The sequence below is a fragment of the Hyaena hyaena genome, unplaced genomic scaffold (genome assembly GCF_003009895.1).
Source record: "Hyaena hyaena isolate Hyena2069 unplaced genomic scaffold, ASM300989v1 scaffold_530, whole genome shotgun sequence".
In the NCBI taxonomy this organism is placed as follows: Eukaryota; Metazoa; Chordata; class Mammalia; order Carnivora; family Hyaenidae; genus Hyaena; species Hyaena hyaena.
In genome coordinates, this window is record NW_024081163.1 from 267,062 (window position 1) to 288,784 (window position 21,723).

General features: G+C 36.1%; 1 protein-coding gene across 7 annotated transcripts in view; it reads right to left on the minus strand.

Annotated features, from left to right (window-relative positions):
* ERBIN (erbb2 interacting protein) overlaps nt 1-21,723 on the minus strand; it is a 126,991-nt gene that overhangs the window by 83,265 nt on the left and 22,003 nt on the right. For all 7 annotated transcript variants that reach the window (XM_039255520.1, XM_039255519.1, XM_039255517.1 and 4 more), the window contains exon 2: nt 2,224-2,271. The gene's annotated coding sequence lies outside the window, so the exon portion shown is untranslated. The remainder of the gene's footprint in view (nt 1-2,223; nt 2,272-21,723) is intronic.

The window sequence follows — 21,723 nt, forward strand, 5'->3', positions numbered from 1 at the left end:
AGATAATAAATAACTTTAAAAAAAACTTCTAAAAAATTTCTCATCATAAGAAAAAAATTCTTTTTTTTTTTTTTTTTAATGTTTTTATTTATTTCTGAGAGAGAGAGACAGCATGAGCAGGGGAGGGTCCGAGATAGAGGGAGACACAGAATCCGAAACAGGCTCCAGGCTCTGAGTGAGCGGTCAGCACAGAGCCCGACGCGGGGCTCGAACTGACAAACTGTGAGATCATGGCTTGAGCTGAAGTTGGATGCCCAACCGACTGAGCCACCCAGGCGCCCCAAGAAAAAAAAATTTCTAACTATGTACGGTAACGGGTGTTAATTAATTAGATTTATTGTGGTGGGCATTTAGCAATATGTATATATAATGAATCATGTTGTACACTTGAAACTAATATAATGTTACATGTCCATTATACTTCAATAAAAACAAAAAAACTTTATCAAAGAAATACCCAGAAAAGTTTATTGAATGCTTAATAGTTTATGTTGATATGAAGGTGTGTTTTACTGCCAGGAATAAGCAGTTTTATTGATCTAATAAGAATTTCATTGTTAAAGGGGAATTTAGCTTATACTTGTGTTTATGAGATCCCAAAAACAAAAGGTCCAAAAATGATCATGAAATTTCTTCCTTCAAAGATTCTAAGACTTCGACTGATAATGACTTAAGAGGCCACTTAAGAACAATGAGGAATTCAATCTGCTCTTTCCAATATGGCAGCCACTGGACACATGATCATTAACCTTAAAATTCACGTTAAATCAAATCAAATTAAAATTCTCTTCTATCTGTCACATTAAACACATTTTAAAAAGCTCAAGAGCCACATGTGGCTAGTGGATACTATACTCAATAAAAAAAAGACTGAGAACATTTCTATCAAGTGCAGAAAGTTTGATGGGGCAATGTTGGTTCAATGTCTGAAACTATTGTTCTGTTTCATCATATTATAAATACTGTATGATTTTATTTATATAACATGATAGCACCCCAAACCTTGGAAAATATGGCCTATAAATCCCAGAAATCATAATGGATTTGGGACTATAATTGGGCATGAAATGCTGACTACCAAATATATGTAACATAAAAGAGCGTATTTTAGATGTTATTGTGTGCAGCACACTTGAAGCATCAGTAATTTACAAGGCAGAGTAATTGTGTTTTTTTTAATGTTTATTTGTTTTGAGAGAGAGAGAGAGAGAGAGAGAGAGAGAGCACCAGCATGTATGCATAAGCTGGGGAGGGGCAAAAAGAGGGAGAGAAAGAATCCCAAGCAGGCTCCACATGCAGCACTGAGCCCAAAGTGGGGCTCAATCTCACCACCCACAGACATTGACCTGAGTCAAAATCAAGAGTCTGACATTCAACCAAAAGCACCACTCAGGTACCCCTAGAGTAAAGGTTAATGAAACCTCCAAGGTTCTTCTGTAGTGCTGACCATAGATCATGCTGCAGACAGTCAGAAATTATAAAGTATCTCAGAAGAGAAAATGAATTCAGAAAAGGAAGATTAGGGGCACCTGAGTGGCTCAGTAGGTTAAGCATCCGACTCTTGGTTTCCACTCAGGTCACAATCTCAGTGAGTTTGAGCCCCATGTTAGCAGCACAGAGCCTGCTTGAAGTTGTCTCTCTCTGCCACTGCCCCATTCAAGCTATCTCTGCCTCTCTCAAAATTAATAAATTTTTAAAAACTGTATTAAAAAAAGGAAGATTAGATGTTTTAGGAAAAAGTTGACATCTCAAGTAAAAACCTCTTGTGGACTGAGGCTATGAAGAAAGCAGTCCAGACCTCAGATTATATTCAGTGGGCCTCAAGCCAATACAAAAATGGACCCTAATTTAGCAGACTAAAACTGCTGATTGTTAAGAAAGGAAGGGGACCTTCATTATTGAAGGCATAGGAGTAAAATACCATATGAAAGAAAGAAATGAATAGTAAGAACCAAAGAGATCCTCCTTTACACCATACTATTAGAAAGTAAACCAAAGAAAGAAAGCCTGGTCAGGTTTGAAAAGGAAGTGGTCAACATGGGGAATGTTCATTAGAATTTTAATGTAATGATAAGTAAGAGCTGCTTTATAAACCAGACTTAACATGGGACACATAAAAAAATATTCTAATCAGATGTAGAAAGAGAAGCCAACCAAAAAAAAAGTCATAATAATAAGGTAAACAAAAGAATAAGACTAACACAAAAAATTAAAGCTACTTACCACTGGGTTGAAGTTCTCTCCCTGATGTTTCTTAATTGAGCCAACATTCTATGGAAACCAAAAGAAAGAAGCAAAATTAACAATAAAAAAAAGATCTTTACAATTTTAAGGATCATCTCTTCTAATTTGCCTCAAAACGTAAATTAAAATTATCAAAAATTCACCAGTGTAAACACACATATTTGCTATCTTCTAAATACAAAGCTAGCTTCTTAACCAATCACTGGTTTTTAATACATTTGTCAACTACGGTGAGACTTTATCTATATTAAATAACAAATGTCTATCTACCCTTAAAATCCCACTTATTTGAACCTACTGAGAAATAAATTTTTCAACCAAATAAATTCTAATCACCAATTATATTTAAATTTAGTCGTTTCTGATTGTTCTGTGAGGCATACAATGCTAATTGCTAATCAGATTCTACTCCTTCCTTTCCAGAAACTTTACTTTATTCAGAGTGGTAATGGACCCAGCTAAGTATCCACAATTGAGACTTCCAAAAAGGTTGAAAAGCGATCAGATGATACAGTTGAAATCAGTGACATACGAAGTCTGCTTTGGGGACAGAATGAGGTTGGTTATGGGCAGACATTTGTTTTCCGTATCCAGCGACAGATGTAAAAATGTATACTGCTGCAACAATACTATGACCATAAGTCAACAAGCATGAGAAACCAACTAATAAGCCGGACAAGGTAGAAAGAGAAAACAAGATGGACCAATGTTAACTACTGCCTACTTCTTAATTTCTTGATATGTTAGAAAACTAAATCCTCCATTTACTTAAGCCATTGCAAAGTTTTCTGCATGTATAGCCAATACACTACAAAGTGAAACAGCCTGAACCTGAAAGAGTAACATTAATAAAAAATTACACATCATAACCTTTTTATTAAAAATTTGGTAATATTAGTAAATTTGTGTTTCAAAATTTCAGTTACCATAAATTTATTGGGCTATTTTCAGCCATGCTAAATGGTTTAGCACTACTGAGTTGTTTAACCTTCTCCACAAATTCTCTTTGTAAGACACACTACAAAAAATATCTTTGTGTACAGCAAGCAAAGATGGTCACTAAATTTGTCATTCAACATACTCCTACATATGTGATAGTCTGACAGAACGGAATTGCCAATAAGCTTACACAGAATAAGGTTATATGGAAGAGCAGTTTTGGGACAGCATACAGAAGATCTCTGTTTAGAAATGTTAGTTTAAAATACCTTGAAAGATGTCCTAGTGGGATCCTTAGTAGGCAGCTGAATATGGGCATTTAGAGACGTGGGGACAGATCCAAAATGAAGATATAAATTTGGAAGTCATCTGCCTACAGATGATATTTAAAGCAATGAATTTAGATGAAAGCATCAAGAGCATGAGCACAGACAGAAAAGAGAATAGGTCCATGATTAAGTTCTGAGATATTATGAAAATAAGAGATCAGAAAGAAGAGATAGAAAAAGCAAAAGACACTCAAGAGAGGCAGTCAGTGATTTAAAGTGATATCCTAAAAGCCAAGTGAAAAAAATGTTTCAGGGTGGAAAAAATTATCAACTATGTTAATCAAAATTTAAAAAGTGTCACCCCAGGTGACTGGGTGGCTCAGTCAGTTAAGCGTCCAACTTCGGCTCAGTTCATGATTTCACAGTTCACGGGTTCGAGCCCCGCATCGGGCTCTGTGCTGACATCTCAGAGCCTGGAGCCTGCTTCGAATTCTATGTCTCCCTCTCTCTCTGACCCTCCTGATTTCTCTCTCTCTCTCTCTCAGAAATAAATTAAACATTAAAAAAAAATTTCTTTAAAACCTGTCACTGTGTATTAAAGTAGGTCATTGGTCACTGATTATCTTGACAGGATCATTTATTGTGAAGTGGTAGAAACAAAACAATGTTTGGAGTGATTCAAGAAAAAAAGAGGATAACCTGATAGTAACTACAGATAATTTGGGTAGTTTGGCTAAAAGGGCATTAGAAAAATAGAACAGTTGCGAGAGTAGAATATGAAATCAAGAGTCACAACAGCTGATTTGTAAGCAGATAGGAATAATCTAGTTAGAAGAGTCCATTGGTAAAATTTTTAAAAATGTTTATTTTAAGAGAGAGGGAGAAAAAGGGGGGTGGGAGATGGGGGATGGGGAATGATGAGCAGCTAGAGTGGGAGAGAGACTCTCAAGCAGGCTCTGCATTATCAGCTCAGAGATTGACATAGGGGTTCCATCTCCCAAACAGTGAGATCATGACCTGAGCTGAAATCAAGAGATGGACACTTAACTGACTGAGCCACTCAGGCAGCTTCTTTTTAAGAGCCCACTGATAAATTTCTATTAAAAGATTTGGGCAATAATTCATAAACTGTCCTAGCAAGAGCTCCCACCAATTAAAAAAACTGTGCGTGAGGAAAACCAGACAGAAAAAAAAAAACCCAGACCTTGGGTGCAATGGTGTAACTAGCCAAATAAAACACACATCAGGTATTTTTCAAAAATATAGATTATTTTAACTTCTTTCAAGAGATTCTTATTTTGGAGATGATATATAAAACTTAAGATTCTTTATTTTAAAGTGCTGATGTACTTCTTTTTGTCCAACATTCTCAACAATTATAAACACATAGTCAATCTTATTTCATCTTTGCTCAAACCACCAACTCCATTCTCTGCTATTATTTTCATAAACTGTTAGTATGGGTATTACTATAACAACTAAAAAGTAAAGTCAACATAAAAGTTTAAAAAAAACCAGTACATTATATTTTCCTATTGATTTAAAGAGATCACACAATATATCTGACTAGATTTGAGAGAAATTTTAATGTTGGACTAATCTTCCTAAATGAATTCCAAAGTTAAAATGTACAACAAAGGTTCCTCAGACATGCCCACAGCTATTAGTTGACACTTAGTGGTTGTATAAGATTATTTTAGTTTAATCATGGCTATCACAGTGGTTTGCTAATTTATATTTGGTATGCCTGTCCTTAGTTCTGAGGCATTTTATAAAGGACACTACTAATCCATTATGGGTAAATACATGAATAGTAAACAATGAAATGGTGATAAGACTAGGTGCTTGGGTAGCTCAGTCGGTTAAGTGTTCAACTTCGGCTCAGGTCATGAATTCATGGTTCATGGGTTCGAGCCCTTCGTCGGGCTCTGTGCTGACACTTAGCTCAGAGCCTGGAGCCTGCTTCTGATTCTGTGTCTCCCTCTCTCTCTAACCCTCTCCTATTCATGCTGCCTCTCTATCTCTCTCTCTCAGAAATAAATAAAACATTTTTAAAAAAGAAAAAGAAAATGGTAAGGAAAAAAATAATAAAAATAGAAAGGTAAGAAACCTATGCAATGAAAAAAATTATAAATGCTATTAAGACCATTTGATACTGAAGGAAAAATTTCAATAACTAAATGTATAAAATGTGCTATGCCTACAACATATACAGCAAGAAATGAAGAAAGTTTCTTCAACATCAGCACTACTAATCCAACTTTCGTATCAAATGAAGTTAACCTAAACATGTTTTTAAAAAACCTTACATACATAGTAGTAGTAGGCATACACATAAAAGTTACTAAAGAGTTTCACATTTGCAAAAACTTCCGTTCTTACATTACTACATATTACTTAATGAAATACATCCTTTAATTTGGAAACTATATACATAAATGTAACCAATAGCAATGAAGATATAAAATCAAATACTATGGTGAATAAAAGTGGCAAACGTGGGTATCCTTGTATTGTTCCTGATCTTAGAAGAAAAGCTTTCCGTTTTTCACCACTGAGTAGAATGTTAGCAATGGACTTATCATAAATGGCCTTTATTATATTGAGGTATGTTCTTTTTATACCCACTTTGTCGAGAAATTTTACCATATCTGACTGTTGAATTTTTGTCAAATGTTTTTTCCACATTTATTGAGATGGTCATTATGACTTTTACCCTTTATTTCGTTAATGTAATATATCACACTGACTGACTTAAGGACACTGACCCATCTCTGCTTCCCTGGAATAAACCTCACTTGATCATGGTGTATGATCCTTTTAATGTATTGTTGAATTCAGTTTACTAACATTTTGTTGGGGATTTTTGCATCTATGTTCATCAGGGATATTGCCATGTAATTTTCTTTTATTTTGGCATCTTTGTCTGGTTTTAGTATAAAGGTAATAAAGGCCTCATAAAATAAGTTTGTAGTACTTCTCTCCCCTTATAGACTCTGGAAGAGTTCGAAAATGATAGGTATGAATTATTCTTTAAATATTTGGTAGCATTCACCAGTGAAGCTATCTAGTCCTAGCTAGAGCCATCAGGCAAGAAAAAGAAATAAAAGGCATCCAAATTGGAAAGGAAAAAGTAAAATTGTCACTATTTGCAGATGACTTAATGGTATATACAGAAAGCCCTAAAGACTCCATCAAAAAACTGTTAAATCTAATTAAGTAAATTCAGTAAAGTTGCAGGATACAAAAAACAGTTGAATTTCTAATTAACAAATTTTCAGAAAGAAAAATAAAGACAACAATCTCATTTACAATTGTATCTAAGAATAAAATACCTAGGAATAAAGTTAATGAAGTGAAAGATCTGAATACTGAAAATTCTAAAACATTAATGAAAGAATTAAAGACACAAATAAATGAAAAGCTCTTCCATATTCATAAACTAGAAGAATCAATATGGATAAAATGTCCATACTACCCAAAGCAATCTAAAGATTCGATGCAATCCCTATCAAAATCTCAATGGCATTTTCCAAAAAATTAGAATAACTCTAAAGTTTGTTTGGTACCACACAAAACAAGAAAACAAGCAAAAAAACTCCAAAGAGCCACAGCAATTTTGTAAAAGAACAAAACTAGCAGGATTATATTTCTGATTTCAAACTATATTACAAAGCTATAGAGCTACAGTTACTAAAATAATATAATGCCATAAAAATAGAGAGATCAATGGAACAGAGCAGAACACTCAAAAAATCCATTCATATACGGTCAATTAATTTATGACAAAGGAGCCAAGAACACACAATGCGTAAAGAACACCCTTCATTAAATGAGAAGTGGGGAAAAAAACTGGACAGTCACATGCAAAAGAATGAAACTTGACCACTATCTTACATCAAACACAAAAATTATCTCAAAATGGATCAAAGACTTGAACATAAGACCTGAAACATAAAACTCCTAGAAGAAAACGGGTCGGTAAGCTTCTTGACTTGGTGATGATTTTTTTAATCTGACACCAAAAGCAACAAAAGCAAACATAAGTAGGACTACATCATACTAAAAAGCCTCTGGCACAACGAAAGAAACCATCAATAGAAGGAAAAGGTAACCTACAGACTAGAAGAAAATATTTGCAAGTCATTTATCTGACAAGAGGCTAATAAGTAATGGATAGAAGGTCTGAACAAATGCTTTTCAAAAAAACAAAAAAAAAACCCCAAATGGGCAACGAATATACAAGATGTTCAGTATCACTAATCATCAGAGAAATGATTTGTAAATAACAAAATTACCACTTCTTGCCTTTTAGTATGGCTAATATAAAAAAGACAAGAAATAATAAGTATTAGTAAGGATTTGGAGAAAAGGGAATCCATCTGTATGTTTAATGAGAATGTAAATGGGTGCAGCTACTATAGAAAACAGTGTGAAGATCCCTCAAAAAAAAAAAAAAAAAGTGATCCAGTCATATGATCCAGCAATTCCATGTATGGGTATTTATCTGAAGAAAACAAAAACACTAACTCATAAAGATTTATGCACACCCATGTTCACTGCAGCACATTCAGGGACATATACATGAAATTTATTCAGCCATAAAAAAGAATGAGATCTTGCCTATTTGCAGTAACTTGGATGGATGGATCTTGAAGACATTAGGCTAATTAAGCCAGACAGAGAAAGCCAAATACCATTTGATCTCTCTTATAAGTGGAATCTAAAACCAAATAAAAACAAAAAAAAAAAACCTGTTATATACAGGAAACAGTGATGATTGCCAGAGGCTAGGCAGGGGTGGGGGGCAGGTGGGAGAAAAGGGTAAAGGGGGTTAATAATTATATACATGCATGCGTGCAATGCATGCATACATCAAAATCCTTCCATCACCCCAGCTGGTTCCCATCAACATCCTAGGCAAATCAACCTGAATAAGAGTGCCATAACATTTGTGTACAAGTATTATAAGAATGCAGCCTTGGTTCTCATGGATAAATACATGGAAGTGAAATTGCTGGGTCATAGTCTTTGTTTAATTGTATGTATTTTTTAAAGTTGTTTTACAAAGTGGTTACATCATTTAACACTCCCAGAGTTTTAGCTACATCTTCAACAACACTTGATACTACATCTTTCTTAATTTTAACCTATGTAGTTAGTTGGGTGCATAGCTGTATCTCACTGTATTTTTGCTTTGCACCTCTGTAATTACAAACAGCATAGCAGAGCCTCATATGTACTTAGACCTTATTTAGATGATAAGACACTGGACTGCAAGCCCTGATAACCTAATGGGATAAAACTTTTGGAGAAGAGAGTGATCAAATTTTGCATATGGGAGGAAAATAAATTATTGTGCAAGAGGGTCCACTGTGCTGGAAAATAATTCTCCTGGAACACCTCACATTTCTGCATGGTCTTGGTTCTCTGAGCAGTGTCATTTACAGCCAATTTCAGATGTTTGTATAAAGAGACATTCCAAGATAATAATGCTTCGCAACATTAAGACAGTACAATGTCCTCTCTTAAGATTTGCTTAAATTCCAGAGGAAAGATAAGGTTTCTGTCTCTCACTTTCAGAGGAAAGGACACAGACTCATTTTACTATGTAAAATCAGAGTTTTCCAATTTGGGCTTCCTCCCCTGCAATGCACACTACTGCTTGTTGCAGGTACCATCCAACCCTCCCTGTAGCCCTGGGAAGATTGAGGCTCCGGTAGTTGACACAAGATATGCCCTTGTTGCAGCTTTTGTAGTGAGTAATAAACTATTTGTCTCTGATCTAGAGGTTGTGTGTCTTCTAACAGGTTAACCTACTAGCTTGTAAACAAGGTAAAATCTAGACTCTTCACTGTTTTCTGATTTAACCACATAAATTAAAACACATGGCCACAGTGCTTTATACTACTTAAGATCAAAAACAGTCCGTTTCCCCATTCCTTGAATTCGGGCTGGACTTAAGACTTGCTTATATGGCAGTCTGCTGGGCAAATAACAGTACCTATGCCTTAAGAATATTTAAAACTATCACCTTTACCTTCTTTGAATGTTGCTCTGATGTCATATAGCAGCCTGGGATAAAAGAACACAATGTTGATTCACAAATTCAAGAAAATATAAACTGCTGTTTTTTAAGCCATCAATCTTTATAAGTTTATCAACTATACTGGTTTTTTCAAACAGGAAACTTTACACTTTGTTCATTTTCTTATGGTAAGTTTTCTATTCCACTGATTTCATTTTTTTTTATGTTTTCTGCCTTTTATTTATTTTCAATTTGTCTCTTTTTTCCATCTCTTCAGGTAAAGATTCAATAAATGATTCTAATACTTTTTTAAAAAATTTTTTAACGTTTTTTTAAAATTTATTTCTGAGAGAGAGAGAGACAGCATAAGCAGGGCAGGGTCAGAGAGGGAGGGAGACACAGAATCCGAAGCAGGCTCCAGGCTCTGAGCTACCTGTCAGCACAGAGCCTGAAGTGGGGCTCGAACCCATGAACTTTGAGTTCATGTCCTGAGCTGAAGTCAGATGGTTAACTGGCTGAGCTACCCAGGCGCCCCACTAATACTTTTTTGTTAAAGATTAAGTCTACAAATTCTCTGAGCAGTGCTTCATAAACGTTGATGTTTTGTTAATTTTAAATGCTTTCGATTTTTCCATTTGATTTTACCCATGGGTTATTCAGATCATCTTTATTTCAGTACGTGGAGATCTACTAACCCTTATTTTGTTACTGATTTCAAATTTAATTCCATTATAGTCAGAGAACATATGATCTGTAGTCTTTGCAGTATTTTGAAGCTTCAGACAGCCCCATAAAAAAAAAATCTATCTTGGTGAGTATTACATGTGTGCCTGAATGTCACATTCTGCATCTCTTAATTATGTTTTATAAATGTTGATTAAATTGGTAGATAGTGGTGTTCAAATCTTCTATATCCTTACCAATTTATAGCATTCTTTTCCTACTAAATATTGAAAGTACTGACATCTCTTATCAATGTAAATAAGTCTATTTCTCCTTTTATTACTGTCAATTTTTATCTCATGTATTTTGAAGCCCGGTTATAGACTGAATACACATTTAGGGTTCTGTATCTTCTTGATAAATGGATCCTTTTATTACTGAAAGATGTTCTTTTTCTCTAACAATTCTTGCCTTGAAATACATTTTGCTTGGTATCACTACAGCCATAGGAGTTTTCTTTCGGTAAATGTTAATGTGGTTTATCTTTCCCCATCTATTACTTTTAACCAACTCTGTCTTTATATTTAAAGGATCTACTTGTATGAAGCATACAGGTATGTCTTGCTATTTTATCCAATCTGCCATGTGTTATGTTTTGATGGTGGGCTTAAACAATGTATACTTAATATAATTACTGGTATGGCTTAATTTAAGACTATTTCTGTTTTCTATTTGTTCTTTGTTCCTCTTTTTTCCTGACTCTAAATAATGCTATTTTTCCCCTACTATCTCATTTTATGGCCTTTATGCTAAAACTTTTTTCTAGTTGCTCTAGGAATATACAGTATGCACTCTTAATTCACATAGTCCACATTCAAATGTTATGCCACGTCACATATGATCTAAGAAATTTAAGGGTATAATTTATACCTACATTTATTCTCTCCCATATTTCAAGCTATTATCATACTTTTTACTTCTACATATTATAAATCCCACAATATTTTTTGCTTCACACTATCAACTGTTATTCGTATAAATTTAAAAACTAGAGAACAGAATTTCATATTTATTCACACACTTACCAGTTCCTTCAGTCTGTTTCTTACTACAAGTTTGCTGGTAAGCCTTTTTAAGCAGGTTTTTTCTAACATGCTGCATTTTTCAGTTCTTAGAATGTGCACTTGGCTCTTTTTCAGGTTGTCTATTACTCTCCTGAAATACCCAATCCCTCATATATTATCCTGTAAATTGCTTTAAAATCCTTGTCTCTTAATTCTAATAACTGGGTCATCTGTATGTCTGCTTTTATTAACTATCTTCTCTTAATTACATAATCACATTTTCCTGTTTCTTTGTATGTTTCATAATTTTTCATAGAATCCTAGCTGCTATATGACTAAAGTTGAGAATTAAGCACAATATTGTTTTGTTAAGTTTTCCTTATTTCCGAGAGAGTCTACAGTCTTCTCCAGGGATAGGTGACTGATAATTCATTTTACTAGTAGAAATCAATTTGAGCTGCAACTTTATTTAGATTGAATTCATCTGTGATCAGTTCAACTTACAACTTTTCTATCCCCAAACACAGCCAAATTTTTTATCTTTTTTTTTTTTAATGTTTTATTTCTTGGAGAGAGAGAGAGACAGTGTGAGCAGGGGAGGGTCAGAGAGAGAGAGGGAGTCACAGACTGAAACAGGCTCCAGGCTCTGAGCTGGCAGTCAGCACAGAGCCCGACGTGGGGCTCGAACCCACGAACCATGAGATCATGACCTAAGCGAAAGTTGGACGCTTAACCGACTAAGCCACCCAGGCGGCCTGCCAAATTTTTTACCTTGTCAGTCTGTGGTATAAAGAATTTGGGATGCAGTTCCAGGTATTGTTTCACATAGTCTACCTTTAGATGCAAATCCAGCAGAGTCTCACAACTCCAGTATCAATGAGTATCAAGACTAGACCTTTCTCTAAGCTGTTCAATCTCTTCTCTACTGCTGCTCTAAGACAAAATTCAAGGTGGGTGGAACTTATCAGGCTTAAAGATTTATTTTGCCTTTGGGGCTCTATCAGACTCCTATCCCTTTCCCAAAGTTCATACTGTCATTCAGAAATTGAATGAGTTCTCTTCAGTCCTTTCAGTCTTTCCATTTATGGGATGACCACTTCCCTATCCTATACTGATACCAGGCACGTGTTCCTGGGCAGGGAAGCTGCTGCACTCTTGACTCACCTAGGAGCAATTATCTCTGGAATTCAGTTCACTAAGGATTCTTTAATTCTGCTGATTTTTGCCACCCCATGTTTTTAAAAGCATGAATCCTTTCTTTCCAGGCTTTTCTTATTCTGATCACAGAACCAAAAGTTTTCTTGACCTCTTCCAGTCTAATGAAAAGCAGAAATAAAAGGCCATTTCCAGGTAGATGACACTGTTTTATTTATAGGAAAAAAGAGTCCCAAGGAAGATATCCAGCCTGACACACTCTTTTGTCAAGGAAACTTGGTCAAGGTAGAAGAAAAAAACTTCAGAATTCTACTCCATCTCAATTTAGAAAAAAATAACATTAATTTATGGAAGAAGAGGGCCCAGTTATTTTTACCAAAAAAAAAAAAAAATCTTTTGTTCCACAATTAGAAATAACACTACAATGCAAACACCCTGATAGAATTGGTTTGCTTAACTCTGAAAGGCTAACATTACCTCATTTTATGATCAGAAGGGGGAAGCATAGAAAGAATGAGGAAAGAAAGGAGCTCAATACGGCTCATAACCAAACTCTGGGAAAATGAAATTGTGCAGAAAAAGAATACTGGAGGTCTCTGGGTTAATTTCCATTGTTTCTGAAATTAGACTGGATTCTGTAATTTTCAACAATAGGTCAATAAAAGCTGTGCAAAGAAGACACTTACTTGGGCAATACGGATCACAAATATATATTCACAATGTTTACTATGGTAGGTAAAGTAAATGTTGACCTTATTTCGAACCTAAAGATAGTTTTATCATACAGTTTTGACTAGATCTTCAACGCTTCCCCAGAACTCACAGTCTTGTGGGTGGATTAACTTCCTTGTGTGTATTCCCTTTTTACTTCCCAGTATCCATCGCCATGCCAAAGTAATACCCAATCTCCTTAGTTTCTGCTAATGACTGCTAATAACAACTTCTTTTCCTCCTTGAACTCATTAAGCATCATCTGGGAAGCCCTGCTGGGAACTGAACAAAATACTCCAATAAACCAAAGAGAATCCTACTTCTCTAAAGTACTCTAAAAGAATAATTGATTATGACCACATGCAGCAATATGCTACACCAAATAGGTGCATTTCTCCTCCCATCTTAAAAAAAAATTCTCCCTCAAGATACCTCTCCAGCCACCAACGTGTGAGGGAGGGAGAACGAGCATCCAGAATCTGGGGACCGCTCGGGGTCGATGCAGCACTCAAATTTTATAAACCGTGAGATCATGACTTGAGCCAAAGTTGAACACCTAACTGGGCTCCTTCATCATTTGTCCTCAAACCTACTCCAATCATACTTCTGGCCCTATCACTTCAATGGAGACTATTTTCCTAGTTTATCAATGCCCTACATACTGCCAAATTCAATAGATAATTGTAAGTTCACATCTCACTTGACTCATTTCATTAGCACCATCATTCCCCACCTTAAAAAAAAAATTTTTTTTTTTTAATGTTTTATTTATTTCTGAGAGAAAGAGACAGCCTGAAGAGGGGAGGGTCAGAGAGAGAGGGAGACACAGAATCTGAAACAGGCTCCAGGCTCTGAGCTGGCAGTCAGCACAGAGCCCGATGCGGGGCTCGAACCCACGAACCGTGAGATCATGACCTGAGCCGAAGCCGGACGCTTAACCGACTGAGCCACCCAGGCGCCCCATTCCCCACTTCTTTTAACATTTTATTAGTTTCCAACATATCACATGCTCCTAAATTTTGTTCCTACATTAGTTACACCTCAGCCTCCTTTGCTAGTTGCTCCTCTTTCTGCCAACCACTTAACACATTATAGTGACAGACAACACAAATCTTGGCCCTTTTCCCCATACCCAGAGCCTTGAGGATCATCCAGTTTCAAGTCTTGAAATCCATATCAACTCTTCAAGTACTAAGTACTTGAATGATACCTCTCCTAGTCTGGGTTCTCTCAAAAGCAAAGGCTTAGGTAAGGACTTAAATACAGGTAGTCTGTCCAGGAAATGACCTGAGGGAGCAGGAAGAGTAAGGCAGAGATGGAGGAAAAGCCAATATAAGGAATGGTATATTGACAAAGTCATTCCAAAGGACAACAGGGGCCCATTCTACTTAAACATCTTGAGAAACACACAGGCAATCTCTCAGAACTGTCTGCCTATAGGATGAAAGACAAGCTGTTATCCATCTGTTCCTGTTTCCCACTGATTAAGGGTGGCCTCTATGGACATTAACTTTCACTGGCTACCAGCCCATGCTTGCTTTCTGGTTCAGCTGGCCTCCCAAAGCAGTGAAATCACTGGGGCTTACTTTCACTGGGAAGGATATCCTAAGGCAACTTTGTACTTTTATGGTATTGCACATACAGTTAAAATAAGAGGTGAGCCAAGAGGATGTGATGCTGGACACCAGAAGAGTCTGCTACAATGCAGACTAGACCACCCACATCCACCCCAGACTTGCATATCCAACTCCCTGTTGTATGTCTCCATTTAGCGGATGCAAATAAAGAAAAAAGCAGGAATTGATCATTTAGAAAAGAGTAAAAATGATGAACGAATCCAAGAGCTGGTTCTGTTTTTGGATTGCGCACATTCAAGGGGACCATAGTGGATTTTTTTTTTTTTTACAAACAGTAAAAGTGCTATAAATGTATTTTCCTCTCTTCCTTATGATTTTTAAAAATGTTTATTTATTTTTGAGAGAGAGAGGGAGAGTGACTGAGAGACAGAATGAGAGGGAGGGAGAGAGAACACAAACAGGGGATGGGTAGACAGAGGGAGAGAGAGGATCCAGAGAGGGCTCTGTACTGACAGCAGCAAGCACAGTGGGGCTCAAGTCAACTTTGACTTGAGTCAAAGTCAGATGCTCAACTGACTAAGCCACACAGGCACCCCTCCCTCTTCCTTAGGATTTTCTTAATAAGATTTTCTGTTCTCTAGCTTACTTCATTATAAGAACACAATATGTAATATATATATATATATATATATATATATATAAAATATTTGTTAATCGACTATTTCTATTGTTGATAATGCTGCTGGTCAAGAGTAGATTATTAGTAGTTAAGTTTTGGGGGACTCAAAAGTTATACTTCAATTTCTGACTGTGAAGGAGTCAGCACCGCCAAACCCCATGTTGTTCAAGTCAGCTGGAGTAGAATATAAACATTAAAAAAAGACAATTTCCCAGCAAGTCTAAAGATACAAAATACAGGACTAGGTATAAGTATGGGAATATAACAGCACAAATAAAAATTATTTTTGTATTTTGGAATAAATGTAGATCTTTATTATATATTGCAAAACAATAAGTATTTTTATTTTTATTATTTTTAAATAATTTTTTAACATTTATTCATTTTTGAGACAGAGAGAGACAGAGCCTAAGTGGGGGAGGGGCAGAGAGAGAGGAGACACAGAATCCGAACCAGGCTTCAGGCTCTGAGCTGTCAGCAAAGAGCCCAAAGTGGGGCTCGAACTCACAAACTGTGAGATCCTGAGCTGAAGTTGGACACTTAACCAACTGAGCCACCCAGGTTCCCCTATAAGTATTTTTAAAAAATTAAATTACTGGGGTGCCTAGTCGGATCAGTCAGTGGAGTAGGCAACTCTTGATCTCAGTTTGAGCCCCATGTTGGGTGTAGAGATTACTTTAAAATTAAATAACATTAATTAATTAACTCAATAAATATATAGTGATGTTTTACCTTTTGCATGATTTTCTATAAAAATATAAATTATAGGCGCACCTGGGTGGCTCAGTTGGTTGAGCATGGACTCTTGGTTTCAACTCAGGTCATGATCCCCTCATCATGGTATTGAGCCCCTGACGAATCATGGGACTAAGTCCTGTGTCAGGCTCTGTGCTGAGCATGGGGCCTGCCTGGAATTCTCTCTCACACTTTATCTCTCTGCCCTCTCCTCTGCTTGCACGTGCACTCTCTCTAAAACAAAATTATAAAACACAGAAATAGAAAATCATGGATGAAATTTAAGGGTTTATCAACTTGATTCTAAAAGAACACCTAAGCACTTGCAAACTTACAAAGAATAGAATTTGACCACAAAATTCAGGGCTCATAGGAAATATGAAAAAGTTCTCAGTTCACATTATAAATTCAATATAATTCTGATATCAACACCTATCAAAGTTAGCACATTGCATTAATATACTATTTATAAACAAAAATACTTCAAAAAATCCTAATTTTTGAAGTAATACTAAACACAACTAAGGAAAATTAATTCTAGGAATGCCAAGAGAAAAAAAATTACGGTGACAATACACAAACAGATGAAAAGCAGGTAAAATGCATCTTCTTGACAATGCCAAAAGTGAATCCAATAAAAGACACATTCACTCTTGACAAAAATCTTAGTAAACTATAAACAGGATATTTCTTCAATAAAAAACCAAACATCTGAGTCATGTTCACAAAAATAAAATACATACTAGAAACAGTACCATTAAAATTTACAAGAACATCAACCCTATCTAGCAAGTGAAAAAGACAATCCAGAGGATGAAGGGAAATATTTGTAATCACGTATCTGATAAGGGACTTGAATCCAGTATACATAAAAAAACCCTTACAACAATAAAAAGACAAACAACAAAAGTTAAAAGGGCAAAGGATTTGGGGCGCCTGGGTGACTCAGTCGGTTAAGCGTCTGACTTTTGGCTCAGGTCATGATCTCACGATTCGTGGGTTCGAGCCCCATGTCGGGCTCTGTGCTAGCTCAGAGCCTGGAGCCTGCTTCAGATTCCGTGTCTCCCTCTCTCTCTGACCCTCCCCTGCTCATGCTGTCTCTCTCTCTCTCAGAAATTAAAATTAAAAAATTTTTTAAAAGGGCAAAGTATTTGAATAGATAGTTCTTCAAAGATTTACTAATGGTCAATAAGCAAATGAAATGAGGCTCAACATTATGTCATTAATGAAACAAATCAAAACCACAATGAATAAATTTTTACACCCACTAAGGATGGCTATAATCAAAAAGACAGGCAATGATAAATGACAGGGAAGATGTGGAGAAACTGGAACTCTCATACATTGCGGATGGAAAAGTAAATTGGTACAGTCACTTTTGAAAAAAAGTTTGTTAGTTCTTCCAAAAAGTAAAACATAGTTACCATATAACCCATCAATTCTACTCACTGGCATATGACCAAGAGAAATGAAAACATGCACTTTCAGGAAAACCTGTAACTAAAGTTCACTGCAGCATTATCTAGAGCGGACAAAAAGTGGAAACAATTCAATACTCATCAACTAATGAATGGATAAACAAAATGTTGTATATCCATACAATGGAGTATTATTCAGCTATCAAAAGAGACTAACTACTGATACAGACAGAACATGGCTGAACTTTGGAAACATTATGCTACTGTAAAGAACCCAGACACAAAAGGCCACATATAGTATGATTCCATTTTTTATGAAAAGTCTCGAATAGGCAAATTCACACAAACAGAAATATCAATGGCTGCCAGGGTCTAGGGCTAGGAGGTAACAAGAACAACTGCCAATGAATACAGGGCTTTTTAGAGTGATGAGAATTTTGGAATTAGATAGTGATGATGGTTACAGAGCCTCATAAATATATATAGTATCTAATAATAGTATAAATACACTAAAATTACTGAATTACACTTTAAGCATATGAATTTTACTGTATTGCAAAATATCTTTTTTAAAAATGCCATGACACCAGTTAATGCCATTATTACATATTAACACAACAGATTCCAAACTGATTTCAGTAAGTACCTGACTTTTTCCTTAAGATTATTTACCACCTCCCTTCTCCTTTTAAAAACTAAAGATAAATTACTTTTACCCAGAATTCCATAATCTTTTTTAATTTTTAAAAAAATTTTAATGTCTTTTATTTATTTTTTGAGAGAGAGATAGAGAGTGTGAGCAGGGGAGGGTCAGAGAGAGAGAGAGAGGGAGATACAGAATCCAAAGACAGGCTCCAGGCTCTGAGCTAACTGTCAGCACAGAATCTCGCGTGGGGCTCGAACCCACGAACCATGAGATCATGGCCTGAGCCAAAGTCAGATGCTTAACCGACTGATTGAGCCACCCAGGTGCCCCCAAAATTCCATAATCTAATCCCAATTTAGCTTAGTTTAATTTTACTATCAAGTCAAATACTTTGCTCAGGTAGATCTTTTTTCTTACTACAGACTCCTCATTCCACCTGCCACTTCAACATGCTAATTACTTCTTTGGTTTTTTATGTGGTATTTTAAAAGAAGAGGTCTATAAATAAAATATGTTTTTATGCAGTGTGTATACTGCCCTAGAAACTAAACTACACCTGTTGAAAAGCATGACCTTATTTGAGAATCCTGAACACGAATGCCACAATACTTGAAATTCCACCATTAGTTATATATTTTGGATCTTCTAAAATCAATTTCTACTAAAATGCAAATTCACATGATGAAAACAAAGCCCTAACTTCCTAAGGTGAACTTCCTAATAATTTTTCCTGGGTAAAAGAGAAGAAATCATGAGCAAAGATCAAATAAAGGTAAGAATCTGCAAACAAACAAACAAACAAAAACAAAAACAAAAAAACAAAACAAAAACCAAAAACCCACAAGAGGCCAATTTGGATCCCCATTTTACTGTAAGGCTAATGTGTTTGCTTTGGGGTTAATTTAGCCTGGTAGGATTATAAATATCAGAAACCTTCAAAGGAAGAAAACCAGAACACTCTCAACACATTTTTACAGAAAATCTTTAAAGTTTAATTATTAACTATTAACACTTATCAGTAAAACTTAAAAATACCACCACTTGATAAAATTCTTAAGGCTCAGTTCAGTATTTTGGGTATAAGATCTGTAACTCTATTAAACCAACCCAAACATCCCTTAGGGCTAAAGGCTCATCTATTATGTTAAGTTTTTATTTATTTAAAAATCACTAACACCCAACATGGTGACTGAACTCACAACCCCAAGATCAAGAGTCCTATGCTCTTCCTGCTGAGCCAGCCAAGCACTCCTAAAAACTTACTGATTTATTTTTAAGTAAAATAGCATCATACCTATAGAAAAGAATCAAAGAGAAAATGTTACACTTACACCACTCAAACACTACTTTTTCTTCTTTTTTTTTAACCACATCATTTAGTCCCCTATATAGTGAATACCTCACTACAAAGGTATTGTGAGGATAATATGTGGTTTTTCAAACACAAAGGGCTTAGAAACATAATAGAGGATACAGACAATTCAGTTTAGAAATTTATAGGGGTGCCTGGGTGGCTCCATCGGTTAAACATCGACTCTTGATTTTGGCTCAAGTCATGATCTCACGGGTTTTTCTGTTGTTGTTTTTTTAATTTATTTCTAGGAGAGAGAGAGAGACAGCGTGAACAACGGAGGGTTAGAGAGAGAGGGAGACACAGACTCTGAAATAGGCTCCAGGCTCTGAGCTGGCAGTCAGCACAGAGCCCAACGTGGGGCTCAAACCCACAAACCGCGAGATCATGACCTAAGCGAAAGTCGGACACTTAACTGACTAAGCCACCCAGGGATCCTCACGGTTTTTAAGTTTGAAACCTCTGTCAGGCTCTGCACTTAACAATGCAGAGCCTGCTTGGGATTCTCTGTCTTCCCCCCTCTGCCTCTCCCCTGATCAGTCACTCTCTCTCCAAATAAATAAACAAACAAGAAAAAAAAAAAAAAGACTAAAGGGCAACCATTAAGAATTTGCTGGAAAATAAAAAAGCAAACATTTTATTTAGATGATATCTGGATGCCTGAAAACTATTTCCTTTGTTGTTATTTTGTAGCAGAATGATGTTTAGGCTTTGAAGGAATCCCAAAGGTTAGCAAGCAATCTATTGTAGAGAATGTAAAATTTAAAACATTATCTTGCTGTATTGCCAACTTTTAACTATTCCATTTTACCAAAGTAGACCTGGAAACTTCTAAGTATTAGTATTTCTAATGTTATGAGAAATATCTGTGTCTACAAGTCAGAACTTAAATTATGGTTTAGGAATTAAGCCCCACTACTTGATATAAAATAACAAGAAAAATGGGCATTTAGTGATAGCTACTCTGTGACGGGTATTCTGTTAAATGCTTATATACATAATCTCATTTATTTCTCAGAATAATGCTGTAAAGGAGGTTCTAATTTTATCCCCATTTCACAGATGAGGGATCAATGTTGCTTAATTAGGTTGTATTATGAAGGTGGTCACACTGGTCAGAGTGGCTAAAATGAACAAATCAGGAAACTACAGATGCAGGCGAGGATGTGGAGAAAGGGGAACCCTCTTGCACTGCTGGTGGGAATGCAAGCTGTTGCAGCTGCCTTAGAAAACAGTGTGCAGGTTCCACAAAAAATTAAAAACAGAGCTACCCTATGACCCAGCAATAGCACTACTAGGAATTTACCCAAGGGATACAGAAGTGCTGATGCATAGGGGCAGATGTACCCCAATGTTTATAGCAGCACTTTCAACAAAAGCCAAATTATGTAAAGAGCCTAAATGTCCATCAACTGATGAATGGATAAAGAAGGTGTGGTTTATATATACAATGGAATACTACCTGGCAAAGAGAAAGAATGAAATCTGACCATTTGTAGCAACGTGGATGGAACCAGAGGGTATTATGCTAAAGTGAAGTCAGTCAGTCAGAGGACATATATCAATCATATGCTTTCACTCACATGTGGATCTTGAGAAACTGAAGACCATGGCGGAGGGGAAGGGTAAAAAAAAATAGATACAAACAGAGTGGGCGGGAGGCAAACCACAAGAGACTACTAAATAATGAGAACAGGGGCGTCTGGGTGGCTTAGTCGGTTAAGCGTCCGACTTTCACTTAGGTCATGATCTCGCGGTTTGTGGGTTCGAGCCCCGCGTCGGGCTCTGTGCTGACTGCCAGCTCAGAGCCTGGAGCCTGTTTCGGATTCTTTGTCTCCCTCTCTCTCTGACCCTCCCCTGCTCACGCTGTCTCTCTCTCTCTCCTAGAAATAAATAAAAATATAAAAAAAAAAATACTGAGAACAAACTAAGGGTGGATGGAGGTTGGGGGAGAAGGAAAATGGGTGATGGGCACTGAGGAGGGCCCTTGTTGGGATGAGCACTGGGTGTTGTATGTCAGCCAATTTGACAATAAATTATACTCATTCATTCATTCAATAAATAAATAAATGAAATTGGTCATAAACAGTCCTTGAGCTCCTGCATGTACTTATGTCCTCATGGACTTACCTAATTTATAATGTGAGGAAATCAGCCTTGATTTTTCAAACATTACTTCTGAAAGTACTTCTGTTAAGTAACAATTTTTTTAAGTTTATTAATTTTGAGAGAGTGCGCAAGCAT